Here is a 17,497-nt window from a genome sequence, read left to right as displayed (position 1 = left end):
AACTGCAAGCAGTACAATAAAAATAAACCTCTTGTTTCCATTTCTTGGAGTTCATTTTAATAAGCATTATTTTATATGATGATATGCATGTAGCTACTAAGCCCTGTGATCCTCTCCACAAAATATCCTCCTTTGTTCGCACTGTGTAAATGTTTAAAGTACTGTTTCATTAATCATGCCCACGTGTAATTGTTTGTCCTTTATTATCCATGGGATTTGCTTGTAGATTTATAGACACATTCTATTTGTTACAAATGAGGGAAACTAGGCAGCCTCTATGTCTTTGGGTCTGGCTTACTTCACTTAATAAAAAACTTTCCACGCCTTTCCATTTCCTTATGAATGGGGTAATACTATTCTTTCTAATGGAAGAATAGAATTCCATTGTGTATTTGTACCACCCTTCCTTCCTTCTTTCCTTCCTTCCTTCCTCCTACTCTCCCTTCTTTCCTTCCCCCTCCCTCCCTCCCTCCCTTCCTTCCTCTTTTTTTTTTTTTGAACTCATGGGGCTTTCAGGGCCTGGGCACTGTCCCTTAGCAGTGTTTGCTCAAGGCTAGCACTCTACCACATGAGCCACAGTGCCACCTCTGGCTTTTTCCATTTATATGCTATTGAGGAATTGAACCCAGGGCTTCATGCATGTTAGGCAAGCACTCCACCACTAAGCACATTCCGAGCCCTATATACCACATTTCCTTGATCTATTTATCTACTGAGGGGCATCTGGGTTGATTCCATATCCTAGCTATGATAAACAATGTTGCAGTGAACATGATTGTGCTGGCTTTAGTACAGGCTGGTTTGTGGTCATTTGGGTAAATTTCCAGTAATGGGTTTGGTGGGTTATAGAGAAGTTCTGTTTAGTCATTAGAGAAACCTCTGTACTGCTTACCAGAGTGGTTGAACAAGTTTACATTCCCACCAACAGTGTAGTAAGGTTCCCTTTAGGCCACATCCCCACCAGCACCTGTTATCATTTGTTTTATTGACAATGGCCATTCTAACTAGGGTGAGGTGGAGTCTCAGTGTTGTTTTGATTTGCATGTCTTTTATGGCCAGAGTTGTTGACCCACTTTTTCATGTAAGAGCTGGAAAGAAATTATGTTAAGTGAAGTAAATCAGGCCCAGAATGACAAACGATACATGTATCCCCCTCTATGTAGAAGCTATAAACTTATCAGTGCCTTATTGACTTATAAGTAAATATGTTGAGTGGCATGCAAGTGTATACAAATGTATTAACTAAAATATGTTAGAGTCAAGAGAGAACTCAAATAGTGTAATTTCCTAGAAATACAAAGTCAAGACTGAGAAAAATAAAACACAAGGAAGCCAGGAAGCCAGTACTCAAAAGGAGTAGAGTGGGATCAAGGAGTGGACAAATGAAGAGGAGAAAAGAAAGATACAGTCACAAATCCAATGTACATCCTACAAAATTGAGAAGAGTGATGGAAAGAATAAGTAGGGGATGAATAGATGAGAATGTTGAAAGACCCAGTGACACTGATCAAGATATATTTTATTCATAAACTGCTCCTTTAAATGGCAACTCCATTGTACAAATATTTAAAGGTAATTTTTAAGGGAAAAACGTTTAGTAGCATAAAAATATCTATTAGCCAGGTTCTGAAGGCTTTGGCCCAGAAGATCACATGGACACCAAGTCACAGACAGTGAAGTTTATTGTCAGCAAACTGGTAGATTGGCCCTTTCGGGCAGGGACAGCACTTGTTCTTGAGCAGCAGGGCTCATATGGCTAGGAGGTTAGGGGTGGAGAAAGGCATCCGTTGTAAGGAAAAAGTCATGAGAAATAGGGAAGCCACCACTTAAGTGGACAAATTATGAGTAGTTATTGGAGAACCAAAGGACTGCTGGTAGACTTTTGTCTCAAAAACCAACAGCCCTGAATGCAGCTAGCATAACACTCATATAGACCCAAACCAAACCAGGTATGTGGAATCAAATCCAACAAAAATGTGATATATGAGCAAAGCAAACTAAATGAGGATAATTAAACCCAATAGAAAAGCAAACCATCTAGGGAAACCATCTGGGGTAATCAAGGGCCAGCTATCTAGGGGAAGCATAGACCCAGTCTCATAATTCACAACAATGATATTCACTAGACACTACATTGAAAATGAGCTACACAAATTCTGAGTGGGGATGGGAGGGAAAAATTGGGAAAGTGAGGAAAGGGGTGACAGTGTCTAGAAAGAAATGTACTCTTTACCTGAGTTAAGTAACTGTAACCTGTACATCTCTGGACCTCATATTTATAATAATTTCTTTAAAGAACAGGGATAGCACCCAGGCCCACAGTTCAAGCCCCAGGACTCCAGGGGGTATGGGGAGGGGAAGACACTATTAAAAAAACAAACAAATTTGTAAGCCAGGTGACAGTGGCTCATGTGTGTAATCCTAGCTACTGAGGAAGCTGAGAGCTGAGGATCTTGGTTTGAAACAAGCCTAGGCAGGAAAGTCAGTGAGACTCTTATCTCTAATTACCAAAAAAGCTGAAAGTAGAGCTGTGGCTCAAAGTAGTAGAGCACTAGCCTTTCAGGAAAAAAATACTCAAAGATAGCACCTAAGTCTTGAGTTTATGCCCCAAGACATTCCCCAGTCTATTCTCCCCCCCCCCCCCAGCCCCAAACTTTGTAGTATTGCTGAAACTTGCCACTCCACTAATCCTAGCAACTAGAAAGAGTATCCCAGGAATGCTTGGCAGTCACAAAACAAATCACTTAGCAGGAATCATTTCCCTGGATACACTCCCACACATTGCACACTCATTTCTCCTGACCATAATAGACATTCCAGCACATCTCTTTCCACCACTCTCTTACTTTTCTGTGGGCCCTACACCCCTGCAGAAACAGTGATATCTAATCACTCCTTTTCATTATTCTCCCTGTTATGGGGTTTGAGGGAAGGGGGCCCCCCATGCACCAATGTTACAGGGTCTGAGGGGGGAGATTCCCTGTCCCTCCAAGAGTCCACCACGCAGAAACAGTTTAAAGCAGAAAGATGGATTTATTGGGGAAGTTCCAGATGGACCGGTCCCAGGTTTCAGAAAAACATATACCACAAAACAGGACAGAGACTCAGAAACTTACTTCCAGAAGATTTCTTTTTTTCTTTTTCTTTTTCTTTTCTTTTTTTTTTTTTTGCCAGTCCTGGGCCTTGGACTCAGGGCTCCAGCACTGTCCTTGGCTTCTTTTTGCTGAAGGCTAGCACTCTACCACTTGAGCCACAGCGCCACTTCTGGCCATTTTCTATATATGTGGTGCTGGGGAAATGAACCAAGGGCTTCATGTATGCGAGGCAAGCACTTTTGCCACTAGGCCATATTCCCAGCCCCTCTTCCAGAAGATTTCTAAGTAACAAAAATGATACCAACAAACCAATTCAGCTCCGATGGAGAGCTGAATTGGGACGCCATGGGGACGTGAGATGAGCCAGGAGCCAGGACACAGGACTCGAACATGGAGGCATGTAGCATGGCATATTGGTGCCTGAGCTGTCCTGGCCCTAAATCGGGTCAGGTCAAGGGGCTGGGTCACAGGAAACTCCTAGTCCCAAGCACTTGACTGACAGGTTTAGTAACCTATAGGGCATGTGCCCATCCCTGTCTCTTGGGAGCCAGCCTCTGCCCTCCTTAACTAATCTGAGATGCAGCCAGCCTGATGCCCCCCAATAGCCAATGATGGCGCTGGCCACGCCTGACCTTCATATTACATTCCTCAAATTCAGCCTGTTGTTTTTTGGGGGTTTTTTTACACCACTTTACCATTCCATCTTTACTACTCCACCTGGTTTTCTCCATTCAAAGCTCTGCTCAATACTCTTCTTCAATACAATGGATTTTAATACTTTGCTCTGGCTGGTTCACTTTTTATTATAAAGTTAGAAGTTGAGGGTTTTGTTTTTGTTTTTGTTTTTTGCTTTACACCATTGGGCATGATTCTCCAATCTCCTTTGAGTAGCCAGATTACAAAAACACAAGATTATACCATTATTTAATTGTGATGTATTTCATACCTAATATAATGCACAGACCTTTGATGTAAAGTTTAATGAGCTTAAGAAAAACAATACCATGGTATTTATTGTCACCTGATAATAACACAGGGGTCTTCAGAATTGTGCACACAACATCTCACCAACAGGGCTCATTGAACAATATGAATGGTTGTTTTCTTAGATTGCCAGCAAAGAACACTTAAAATAAAAATTGTATAAGATTCTTAATAACTTCTCACTTCATTAATCATTTCTAGTTGGAGATGCTTTGTAGTAGAGTAATGTTACCTTCTTTTAGCATGATCAGATCCAGTTGTTTTCTTGACTTTGTTTTGGAATCAATTTCTTCTTCATCATCTAACACGAGGTTCATATATTCATCAAAACCAGTGGTACAGCCCTCTATCCAATTGTTCACTTGCCCATAGGGCCACACATGAATTCCAGATCTTTTATAAATAGGTGAAGATGAGGTTGATGGGCTGCACCATGACCTTCAGCACCTTTTGGCCCTGGCCACAGTATAACATGGTGGAATCTTACTTACACCTCTCTAACTACTACCAAAGCAAGCTAGAGAGCATTTCCATCAACCTGGAAGTCCTCTGTGGCCCTTTCAAGCCAGTGCCCCACACATCCCAAGAGGCAAGAGGCAGTCCATTTTAATCAATGAGTTGGCTTGCTCTTGTACTTTACACAGATAGAATCATGACATGAATCCTGTGTCTGCTTTCATTTGTATGATAGAACACTTTAGAAGTTTAAGTTATTGCACATGTTAGTGGCTTATTTTTCTTATTGCTGAGCACTGATATAAAAATACAGCACAGTTTGTTTATTCATTTTTCTGTTGATGGCATTTGGATTGTTTCCAGCTTAGAGATATAATGAATAAAATGCTATGGATATTTAAGTACAAGTCCTTTTTGTGAACATATGTTTTTATCACTCTTAGAGTGGAATTTTTTTAATGAGTCCATTATACTCGTTGTCTTTGTGATGGCCTGTATACACAAAGTATCCTTGAATATTATTTACTGGCTTTGAATGTTCAGACTAGCCCACAGACAAAGAAAATGTAACAATACTTATAGAAGAGAATAAAGAGGAGAGAAAACAGTCGTGCAAAGGGATTGAGGAAAAAAAATATGATGTATTTTAAAGATCTGAGAGAAGGCCATATGACTGGACTACAATACAGTGAAAGGTCACTTCATATATTGCATTGATAACAGGACCCTACTCTCTAATGAGCATCTTTTAATTTTTTTCCAGAATCTTTTTTTAATTTATTTCATTTTTTAATTTTCAAACTGATGTACAGAGAGGTTACAGTTTCATACGTTAGGCATTGGATACATTTCTTGTACTGTTTGTTACCTCCTCTCTCATTCCTCCCTCCCCCCTCCCCCTTTCACTCTCATGAGCATCTTTTTATTTACCTAACTTTGACAATCATTACTTAATAATGTCCCCAATATCAACTGGCATTTCCTAAGTGAGGTCAAGAAAAAAATACTGGTCATAATGTTATTTTTACAACTGTGAACAGGTGCCTCGTGAAAACATTCTTGATTCCTTTAACATTTTAGAAAGATTTTTTTCCCTGTATAAACCTAGATTTGAAAATGATAGTTAATATTTTTTGCAGTTCATCTCTTTTTAAAAGAATTTATTGTCAATGTGTTGTTTAGAGGGATTGTAACATATATAAAGCACTGGGTACATTTTTTGTCAAACTCCTTACCTCCTCTTTCATTTTTCTCCCACCTTCCCTCTTCCCCAACTCCCTCTCCCTGAGTTGTACAGTTAGTTTACAAGATATTGTATTGTAAGTATTGCTGTTGTATTGGTTTGCCTTTCACCCTTTGCCTCATCATTTTGATGTTTCCCTTCGCTTCCCTAATTCAGACAAACATATATACAATACCCAGAGTTACCAAAATCAAATATAGTGACGATAGGGGCTAAATCATAGGGAAGATAAACAAAAGAAAAAAGAAATAATTTCACATAGTGTGTTAAAAATAACAAAAATGGGGCTGGGGATATAGCCTAGTGGCAAGAGTGCCTGCCTCGGATACACGAGGCCCTAGGTTCGATTCCCCAGCACCACATATACAGAAAACGGCCAGAAGCGGCGCTGTGGCTCAAGTGGCAGAGTGCTAGCCTTGAGCGGGAAGAAGCCAGGGACAGTGCTCAGGCCCTGAGTCCAAGGCCCAGGACTGGCCAAAAAAAAATAATAATAATAACAAAAATGACAAACTGCTTGTTTCCATAACTTGGAGTTCATTTCCCTTAGCATCATCTCATGTGATTATTTGTACACAGCTATTGAGATATTGTGATCATCTTCTAGAAATGTCTTAGATATATATTAATTATTATCAGTGGGGAAACCATAGAGTCTATGTTTCTTTGGGATTGGCTCACTTCACTTAGTACAATTTCTTCCAAGGCTTTCCATTTCCTCAGGAATCAGGCAATGTCATTCTTTCTGATAGAAGCATAGAATTCCATTGTGTATATATACCACAATTTCTTGATCCATCCATCTGCTGAGGGGCATCTGGGTTCCATATTTTAGCTATGGTATATAGTGCTGCTATGAGCATGGTTGTGCTGGTATCTTTAGTATGGCCTTGTTTGTGTTCTTTTGGATAAATGCCCAAAAGTGGGGCTGCTGGGTCATAGGATAGTTCTATGTTTAGCTTTTTGAGGAATCTTCATATTGCTTTCCAGAGTGGTTGAACAAGTGGTTTACAATCCCACCAACAGTGTAGTTGGGTTCCCTTTTGACCACATCCCCTCTGGCATCTCTTGTTATTAGTTTTCTTAATAAAGGAAGTTCTTAATGGGGTGAGGTGGAATCTCATTGTTGTTTTGATTTGCATTTCTTTTATGGCCAGTGATGTTGAGCATTTCTTCATGTGCCTTTGGCTCTTCTCATTTCCTCTCCAGAGAAGTCTCTCTTTAAGTTTTTAGCCCACTTATTAAGGGGGAAGTTGTTTCTTTGAGGATTTGGTTTGGGGGAACTTATTTTTTTTTGAGTTCTAGTTATATTTTAGATATGAGGTCCTTATCTGTTGTATGGCCAGTGAAGATCTTCTCCCAATCTGTGGGCTTTCTATCTTTCTTGCAAGCTATAAATCAGGAAAGCAAGTCCTCAAAAAAGAAATCAGTCTCAATAAAATAAAATACCTAGGAATAACTTTAACCAAAGAAGTGAAATACCTGTATGATGAAATCTTTAAAAACCTGAAAAAGGAAATTAAAGCAGAACTAAGGAAGTGGAAAAACCTCCCGTGTCCCTGGATTGTGAGAATTAGCATCAAGAAAATGACAATTCCAAAGGCTATCTACAAAGCCAATGCAATACCCATCAATATCCCAACACCATTCTTTAATGAAATAGAGGAAGCAATCCAAAGATTTATATGGAACAATAAAAGAACCCAAATAGCGAAAACAACCCTTAGAAGGAAGAACAATGCTGGAGGAATATCAACACCAAACTTCATACTCTATTACAAAGCAATAGTAATAATAATTTTTTTTTAAAAAAATCAGCTTGGTATTGGCACAAGAACAGGCCTGAGGACCATGGAACAGAACTGAAGACCCAGAAATGAGCCCACAGACCTATGGTTGCTTACTCTTTGATAAAGGTGCTTAAAAAATAGGATGGAAGAAAGCCACTTCAACAAATGGTGCTGGCAAAATTGGTTAAACACCTGTAACAAACTAAATCTAGATCTTCATATATCACCCTGGATTATAATCAATTTCAAATAGATCAAAGACTTTGTGGTAAAAGGAGATACCCTGAAAACATTACAGGAAGGAATAGGAGAAATACTAGGGCTCCTTGGCACAAGTTGAAACTTTCTTAACAAAGGCCCAGAAACAAAACAAAGGTTGGACAAATGGGACTGCATCAAATTGCAGAGCTTCTGCATGGCAAAGGACATACCTTGCAAGATAAATAGAAAGCTCAGCTCTTTTAATCCACCAGCCAGCTTGCTAGCGACCAGGCATGGTTTCTGCTGAGGAGTAGGAATGTGGTCACCCGTGACTTTCGTCTAGTCCAGGGCTGCAGAGGGCAGTTGCTTGTTCTTCATCTTTGCTTTAGCCATGTTGTCATCCCCAGAATCAAAATATGCATGCCCCTCAATCCAGTTTAGTGCTTGGTACTTTATCACCTAGGATGGAGCACGTTTCACATTCTGCAATTGTTTTCTTAAAAACCGTAACCTCCAGGCCTTTGTCCCAGTGGAAGATACCTTGCTTGTAATGTTACTTCTTCAGTTGAAAACTAAATATTTTAAAAAAATATTCTGAGATGCAAAATGGATGAGGATGCTCTGTTGAGGACTGAAACCATAACAAATCTAGCAACAGCATTACCTTGCTTATCTTTTCATCATGGATGGCTCCAAGCAGCTCAAGTCTCATCTACAGAAGACATTGCTTTGCTCTTATTTGCCTGAACGTAAAGTTCCAGTTGGAAAATAAACCAGGAGGATGAGAACATCTGGCCTCGGCAAAGATGGAGTAGAAGCAGATGCTGGCTGCATGGAAAAGCTGTGGCTCATCCTCTGCTGAGAGCTGTATTTCCCATGGCTGGACCCTTGTTTGCCTAACCCACAAAGCCTGTCTCCAACTAATCAACTTAAAAATATTTTATAGTTCCAGATTGTTCCAAAGAAATTGTACATTTGTTTTATGGGTGTAATAGCAACAAAATGTTGACTGTCAAAAGTACCAATAAAGGGGCTGGGGATATGGCCTAGTGGCAAGAGAGCTTGCCTCGTATACATGAGGCCCTGGGTTCGATTCCCCAGCACCACACATACAGAAAATGGCCAGAAGTGGCACTGTGGCTCAAGTGGCAGAGTGCTAGCCTTGAGCAAAAGGAAGCCAGGGACAGTGCTCAGGCCCTGAGTCCAAGGCCCAGGACTGGCCAAAAAAAAAAAAAAAAAAAAAAAGTACCAATAAAGATTACACCAATGTCTCTCTTTTTTTTTTTTTATCAGAAATGCTTCATTGGATTTTAGATACAGGCTAATGTCTAACCTAATGCCTCCTCTCTCCTCCTCCAATAAATGAGAGGAAAATAGCTGCAATGTGGTTTATGTACAACGTGGGAAACTTGGAGTGGGACTTGCTGGGTTCAAATCCAAGTTCAGCCATTTACTGATTATACCCTTAAGCAAGTAACGACTTCTTTCTGCCTCACTTTCTTCATCTAGAAAACAGGCATAATATAGAGTGGGTGTGAGAATTAATTTAATACTTTAAAGCACTGGAAATAAGGTCAGTGCATAGAAGGCACTCAATAAATGTTAGTTCTTGTTATCTTGAAACAGGCCTTTCTTTAGAGTGATCATTTATAGATTATGCCTTTTCAAAAGGCATCCAATACACTAGGAAGTCATGCACATCGTCCAGCAGACAGGAGATGAGGATAAGATGTACAGACGCAGAAATCTCCCTGTGCCAGTGACTGTTGGGTTTTCTTGGAGAATCTGCATCTCTCACGACTGTGGATCCATGAGGTACCAGGCAAGTATGCACCTAAACTATGTATGTAAAAGTGAGCTTTTTTTTTTTTTTTTTTTTTTTTGCAGTGCTGAGGGTTGAATTCACGGCTTTATGCTTACTAGGAAGGTGCTTTGCCACTTGAGCTATCTCCATTCCTCTTTAGTTTGGTTATTTTGAGATAGAGTCTCACTTGTTTTGCCTGGGCTGACCAGAACTGTGATCTTCCTAGTTACACTCCTGCTGTATCTAGGATGACAAGTATACACTAACATACACAGATTTCCTGTTGAGATGGAATCTCATGTACTTTTAATTTTTAAATCTAGGCTGGTTTAGGATTGCAGGTGTAATCTACTGCACCCAACTGTAAATGGTTCTTAAAAGTGCGTATTTGTAAGGTCTTTTGGAAAAATCTTTTTCATGAATCCTTTTTTCATCTTTCACAAGTAGTAGCAGAAAAAAAAAAGCTAAGGAAACATGCTTATCTATCCTGTATTCTTGCTTAAGCCAATTGGTAAGAGTAAATCCTAACTTTAAACCACCTTTGACATCCAATTGTCTCTCCCTTGTTTCTTCTTACAAGCCAGGAGTGGCTGTCTTCAGTGAAAGGATATGTCCCAGCCATCCCAGGGGACCGTGCGGAGATAATAATTACAGACAGGAGAATAAGGTTTACAAGGAGGTTTATTAGTGGGGTCATAGCTCCCATGGGCGAGGGAGCTAATGGCATCTGCACCTTATCCAGGTGGCAGCTTCTCTGTAGGGGTAAAGGGGAAGTAGGTAGGTCTTAATAGTGAGTAGGAGTGGCTCATTAGGTATGGGTGGATCTGGGGGCTAATGGGAGGAGCTGAGGACCTGAGGCTCGGGAAATGCTGACATTCAGGAATATAGAAGGTGTATGAATGAGAGAAGCAAGATGGAGTGTTACAGGAGCTGTGGGAACGGAGCTGCACAGACTCTGACCATAAGCAGGATGTCTGAAATTCATCTGTAGTCTAGAGTCTGTGCACAGGCATTCAGACAGTAGGGCCTCACTGAGTGAGATTGACCTGAACTGGTGTTCAGTCTTTTTATTTGCTGTTTGATGCAAGTCCTTGCTCAATTTCTCTTGACAAACTCCAAGTTGTTTATTCAGGATTGACATTTCTCCTACTCCATCATCTAGCAACCTCACAGTACTGCTTATATCTTGAGGCTAACAACAGGAGGCATTAATAAGTTGAGCTGCTCATTTAAGCTGGATCAGATGGAGTGTAAAAACTGCAGGGTATACAATGACCTAACAAGTGTTTATAGAGCACCTACGCTGAGCATCACAAGCTGAGGACAGCTTCTCCCATTTTCAGGGCCTGATGGACTGAAAAGATTGGGTTTTGACTTACCAAGACATCAGAGTCCTTTCTTATGCCTTTGGATATACTGGTACCTTCCATTTGCCAGGAAGAAAACATTTTTCACTGTTCCTTACAAGTGAAACAAGCAAAATCTCCTTTTAATCTTGCCTTTTCATTTGTTTATTTATTTAAGTGGAACCCAGGGCCTCAAGCATGCTAAGTACAAGCTCTACCATTGAGCTAGCCCCTTAAGATCTAGTCTGAACTTACTGTAGGATTTTTTAACCTAGATAGGAGCATAAAACTCCTAAGAGCAGTTCTGTAATGCTTTCATTTGTTCTGCTACAGCACTTAGTAGGGAAACTGTATTTATGACTTAGCAAAATGGTGGTCAAGAAGCACTAAGAGTTCAAAAGATGGCTGGGAAGAGGACATTATTGCTCTGCTTCAGAGATGAGAAAACAGATCCACTGTGGGGAAGCAAGCAGCACAAGCTCTCACAGCTGGGAGGTGGCAGAGCCAAGATTCTAAAGACAATGAACTTCCCCAACAACATGCTGCTTTTGAGGGACAAAAAGGAATAGGATCTATGACTACTGCTTTCTGCTCTCACACACTCTGGAGGAAAATGCAATAAATAACTAGAAAACAATGAGATGAATGTGAGACTGGTTTATGAGCAACATGTGATGGGAATACAGGCTTGTAAATTCTTCCAGGCAGCTCTATGTGAATAGCAAGCAGAAAGGAAGAACAAGAATGACAAAGGGAAAATGGTGATAAATGCTCATTGATGGTGCAATGGATCTTTCACTGCTTTTGTGCTCTAAATGAATTGTTTTTAGAATAAGCACTTTTTAAAGCTTATAGGGAGTTAGTTATTATGAGTCTTATTTACAGATTTTAAAAGTAGCAAATTTAAAATTTATCCATTTAAAGTTAAGTGGTACAAGATATTAACAGATTGTTTTATAAGAAATGGAGGGGAGGGGAAGAATAGAAACAAAATTAAGTCCTATAGATTGCATCAAACTGCAGAGCTTCAGGGCAAAGGACATAGCTTGTAAGATAAATAGCACTCAGATTGGGAGATCTTCACTGGCCATACAACAAGGGCCTTGTATCTAAAATATACTTAGAACTCAAAAAATTAAATTCTGCCAAAACAAATCCTCAAAGAAACAACTGCCCACTTAATTAGTGGGCTAAAACTTAAAGAGAGACTTCTCTAAAGAGGAAATGAGAAGGGCCAAGAGACACATGAAGTGCTCTGCATCATTGGCCATAAAAGAAATGCAAATCAAAACAACATTGAGATTTCACCCCACTCCAGTAAGAATGTCCTTTATCAAGAAAACTAATAACAGGGCTGGGGATATAGCCTAGTGGCAAGAGTGCCTGCCTCAGATACACGAGGCCCTAGGTTCGATTCCCCAGCACCACATATACAGAAAACGGCCAGAAGCGGCGCTGTGGCTCAAGTGGCGGAGTGCTAGCCTTGAGCGGGAAGAAGCCAGGGACAGTGCTCAGGCCCGGAGTCCAAGGCCCAGGACTGGCCAAAAAGAAAACTAATAACAGATACTGGAGAGGTTGTGGCCAAAAGGCAACCCTATAACACTGTTGGTGGGAGTGCAAACTTGTTCAACCACTCTGGAAAACAATATGAAGGTTCCTCAAAAGGCTAAACATAGAGCTCCCCTATGACCCATCAGCCCACTTTTGGGCATTTACCCAAAGGATTACAAGCAAGATCACAGCAAAACCACTGGCACAATTTGCCATAGCTAAAATATGGAACCAATTCAGATGCCCCTGACTAGATGAATGGATCAAGAAAATGTGGTATATATGCACAGTGGAATTCTATGCCTCTATCAGAAAGAATGACACTGCCCAATTCCTGAGGAAATAGAAAGACTTGGAAAAAATTATACAGTGAAGTGAGCCAAACCCCCAAAAACATAGACTCTATGGTTTCCCTCATTGGTAATAATTAGTACATGTCTAGAATAGTCCTAGCAGAAGATCACAATAGCTCAATAGCTATGTACATATGAACACATAAGATGATGCTAAGCAAAATGAATTCCAACTTATGGAAATAAGTGGTTCATCATTGTTGTTATTTTCAATGTACCATGTGAAATTACGCCATTTTCTTCTGTCTTTCTTCCCCAGGGTTTTACCCCTAATGTCCCTGTTACTGAGTTTGGTACCCTGAGTATTGTATATATCTTTTCTTTTTTTTTGGCCAGTCCTGGGCCTTGGACTCAGGGCCTGAGCACTGTCCCTGGCTTCTTCCCACTCAAGGCTAGCACTCTGCCACTTGAGCCACAGCGCCGCTTCTGGCCGTTTTCTGTATATGTGGTGCTGGGGAATCGAACCTAGGGCCTCGTGTATCCGAGGCAGGCACTCTTGCCACTAGGCTATATCCCCAGCCCCTTGCATATATCTTTATTGGTACTAGGGAAGGTAAGGAGAACATCAAAATGGAGAGATATAGGGTAAAAGGCAAACCAATGTAACAGTTATACTTACAAAACTATATCCTGCAATCCAACTATACAAGTCATTGGAGGGGGCCGGGAATGAGTAGGGGGAACGAGGGAGAGGAATGAGGGAGGAGGTAGCAAGTTCGATAAGAAATGTACTTACATATGAAACTGTAACCCCTCTGTACATCACTTTGACAAGAGATAAATTAATTTTTAAAATGACATGATCCTATACCTAAAGAATCCCATAGACTCTACCCCCAAGCTACTAGAGCTGATCCAAAACTTTGGCAAAGTTGCAGGATATAAAATAAACCTTCAAAAATCAACGGCCTTTCTCTATGCTAGCAACCCGAAGACCGAGGCTGAAATCAGGAAAGCAACTCCTTTTGCAATAGCCCCTAAAAACATAAAATACCTAGGAATAACCTTAACCAAAGAAGTGAAAGACCTCTTTGAAGTGAACTTTAAAAGCTTGAAAAATGAAATTAAGTCAGAACTAAGAAAATGGAAAAACCTCCCATGCTCCTGGATTGGGAGGATTAATATAATCAAAATGGCAATATTGCCAAAGGCTATCTACAAATTCAATGCAATACCCATTAATATCCCAACACCATTCTTTAATGAAATAGAGGAAGCAATCCAGAAATTCATATGGAACAATAAAAGACCTAGAATAGCAAAAACACTCCTAAGCAGAAAGAACAGTGCTGGAGGAATTACAATACCCAACTTCAAGCTGTATTATAAAGCTATAGTAATAAAAACAGCTTGGTATTGGCACCGGAACAGGCCTGAAGACCAATGGAACAGAATTGAAGACCCAGAATTAAACCCACAGAACTATGCCTACTTAATCTTTGATAAAGGAGCTAAAACAATAGTATGGAAGAAAGATAGCCTCTTTAACAAGTGGTGCTGGCAAAACTGGCTCAACACATGCAACAAGCTAAAACTAGATCCTTATATATCACCCCGCACCAAAATCAATTCCAAATGGATTAAAGACCTTGAAATCAAAACAGGCACCCTGAAGACACTAAAGGAAGGAGTAGGAGAAACACTTGGGCTCCTTGGCACAGGACAGAACTTCCTTAACAAAGACCCTGAAAGGCTACAAATCAAAGAAAGGTTGGACAAATGGGACTGCATCAAACTCCAGAGCTTCTGCACGGCAAAGGACATAGCTCTCAAGATAAACAGAAAGCCCACAGACTGGGAGAAGATCTTTACCGGACATTCAACAGACAAAGGCCTCATCTCTAAAATATATGCAGAACTAAAAAAATTACCTTCTTCCAAAACAAAACTGCAAAGAACCAATAGCCCCCTCATCAAGTGGGCTAAAGACTTACAAAGAAACTTCTCTGATGAGGAAATGAGAATGGCCAAGAGACATATGAAAAAATGCTCTACATCACTGGCCATAAAGGAAATGCAAATCAAAACAACACTGAGATTCCATCTCACCCCAGCAAGAATGTCATATATCAAGAAAACTAATAATAACAATTGTTGGAGGGGATGTGCCCAAAAGGGAACCCTACTTCATTGTTGGTGGGAATGTAAACTGGTTCAGCCACTCTGGCAAGCAGTATGGAGATTCCTTAGAAGGCTCAATATAGAACTCCCCTATGACCCAGCAGCCCCACTGTTGGGTATCTATCCAAAAGCCCACAAACAAAATCACAGTAATGCCACCAGCACAACAATGTTCATCGCAGCACAATTTGTCATAGCAAGAAGCTGGAACCAACCCAGATGCCCCTCCATAGATGAATGGATCAGGAAAATGTGGTACATTTACACAATGGAATTTTATATTTCTATCTGAAAGAATGACATTGTTCCATTTGTAAGGAAATGGAAGGTCTTGGAAAAAATTATACTAAGTGAAGTGAGCCAGACCCAAAGAAACATGGACTCTATGGCCTCCCTTATTGGGAATAATTAGTACAGGTTTAGGCAAGCCATAGCAGAGCATCACAAGGCCCAATAGCTATACCCTTAGAAACACATAAGATGATGCTAATTGAAATGAACTCCATGTTATGGAAACAAGTGATATATCACAGTTGTAACTACTTTCAACGTCCTATGTGTATGTGTAGTTTCTATTATTGATAATGTTTTGTATCACCTTCCTATGTTTGTACCTACACTATCTCTGTAATCTTATCTGAGTATATTGGAAAACGTGTTTACTGGTATTGGAAGTAGGAAATTCAAAGGGAATACCAAATTCGAGAGACACAGGGTAAAAAAAGAGAAATAACTACAAAAGCAATACTTGCAAAACTGTTTGGTGTAAGTGAACTGAACACCTGGGGGGGGGGGAGGGAAAGGGGGGGAGGGAGGGGGGCATGAGGGACAAGGCAACAAACAGTACAAGAAATGTATCCAATGCCCAACGTATGATACTGTAACCTCTCTGTACGTCAGTTTGATAATAAAAATTTGAGGAAAAAAAATAAAAAAAAAACCTAAGCCCCATAAACTAGTTTGTATATGCATATCTGTATGCATACTACTTCTGCATAAAGAAATACTGGAAAAATTAATTGGAAATGTATGGGATAGGAATGTTGTGAAGAGGTCAAAAGGACTAGGCTAGAAGTAAGACATAACTTTTTAGAAATTTTTTCCTTGTTATCCATCGGCATATTTTACATAGAGAGAACACAAGCAAACTCTAAAGTTAAAACTACACTGAAATAAGTTATCCAAATTTGGTTAGTCAGAGACAAGAGTCTTCAATTAATTTTTGAACACTATATTATGATCATACATCTAGGTACTCTATATTATAAGGACAAAATGAATTATAGCAAGAGGAGTGGTTCAAAGGAGAGAACGATTGCCTAGCAAGCACAGGACCCAGTGTGGGAAGTAAGTAAGTAGGGAAGGAAGGAAGAAGGAAGAAGAGAAGGAAGGAAGGGAGGGAGAAAGGAAAGGAGGAAGTTAAAGGGAGAGGTAGGGAGGGAAGGGAGGAAAAGATTAGGGGAAGAGGAGGGAAAGGGAGGGGAAGGAAAGGGAAGGGGGGGAGAGGAAGGACAGGGAGGGGCAGGGAAAAAAGTTCTGATAATAGTACAATAAGGATGAATCTTCAGGATATCATGCTAACTGGAATAGGCCAGTGACAAAAGTAAACATTGTTATCCTACTGATGTAGATATCCATACTGGTCAAATTCATTGAACTAGAAAGCCAGATTGGTGGTCTAGTGCCTAAAATATATCTTTAGCATGTTCAACAACAACAACACACACACAACACACACATTGAAGTGAACTACATGAAATCGTTCCTATTAAACCATTTCTATTACAATTTGATATAGTTTAATAAATCAATAAATTATAACAAATACTAACAGATGTTTCAGTTTGGTGATAGATGAATGTTATTGGCTATTTTCCTATTAGTTCAGCTTTTCAATTATGAATACAATTTTGAAAAATGAAATAAAATCAAAAATGCAAAGCACTGGCTTTATCCTTAGCACTGGCTTTTGAGATTTCTCTAAGAGACTTGGAATTGAGTGGATCTGAAGAATGAGGAAGAGAGAGGAGTTTGGGATGACTTTCAGATTTCTGGCTAGAGTGACACCTCAGGAAGGAAGAGGATAGAGGACACAGAAGCAAACTTGGCGGAGGGTGGGAAGGGATACAAAGTTGTTTCTCTCCACAGGACTCAAGGAGCAAAGAGAATTTCTCTAGCAGTATGAGGACTGACAGCCATTTAACACTGACCAAATAGGCTTTCTTTGTGAACCATAAAGTCTAAAGAGGAATGGAGCCATTGTGTCTAGCTTTCAAATGTTCTAAAATGAATATATATATATGTATATATATATCTTTATTTTTAAGGAAAAAATATTCTAAGGTGATTCTGCAGAGTAAAACTTGGAAACAGACAACTTTTAATGATGATCAACCATGTAATTATGAACTAAATATTATTGAATTTTAAAGTTCATACTTGGGCTTACATGCCCATATATGTCGGGCATATAAGTCAGTTTATAATAACAAAATGCTGCTTGATGACTTGTGACAGAACTTAAGAGACAGAGGGATGGTAGCGCTAGCTGCAGGA

The 17,497-nt window shown here is 39.9% G+C and overlaps 1 pseudogene; it reads right to left on the bottom strand.

The window, feature by feature from the left end:
• Positions 1-4,276: 4,276 nt before the first annotated feature.
• Positions 4,277-4,553, bottom strand: LOC125347885 (annotated as a pseudogene).
• Between the last annotated feature and the right edge of the window lie 12,944 nt (positions 4,554-17,497).

This window comes from Perognathus longimembris, chromosome 3 (assembly GCF_023159225.1).
Source record: "Perognathus longimembris pacificus isolate PPM17 chromosome 3, ASM2315922v1, whole genome shotgun sequence".
In the NCBI taxonomy this organism is placed as follows: domain Eukaryota; kingdom Metazoa; phylum Chordata; class Mammalia; order Rodentia; family Heteromyidae; genus Perognathus; species Perognathus longimembris.
Note: the sequence above shows the minus strand (reverse complement) of the source record. Positions and strands in the feature narration are given on the sequence as shown.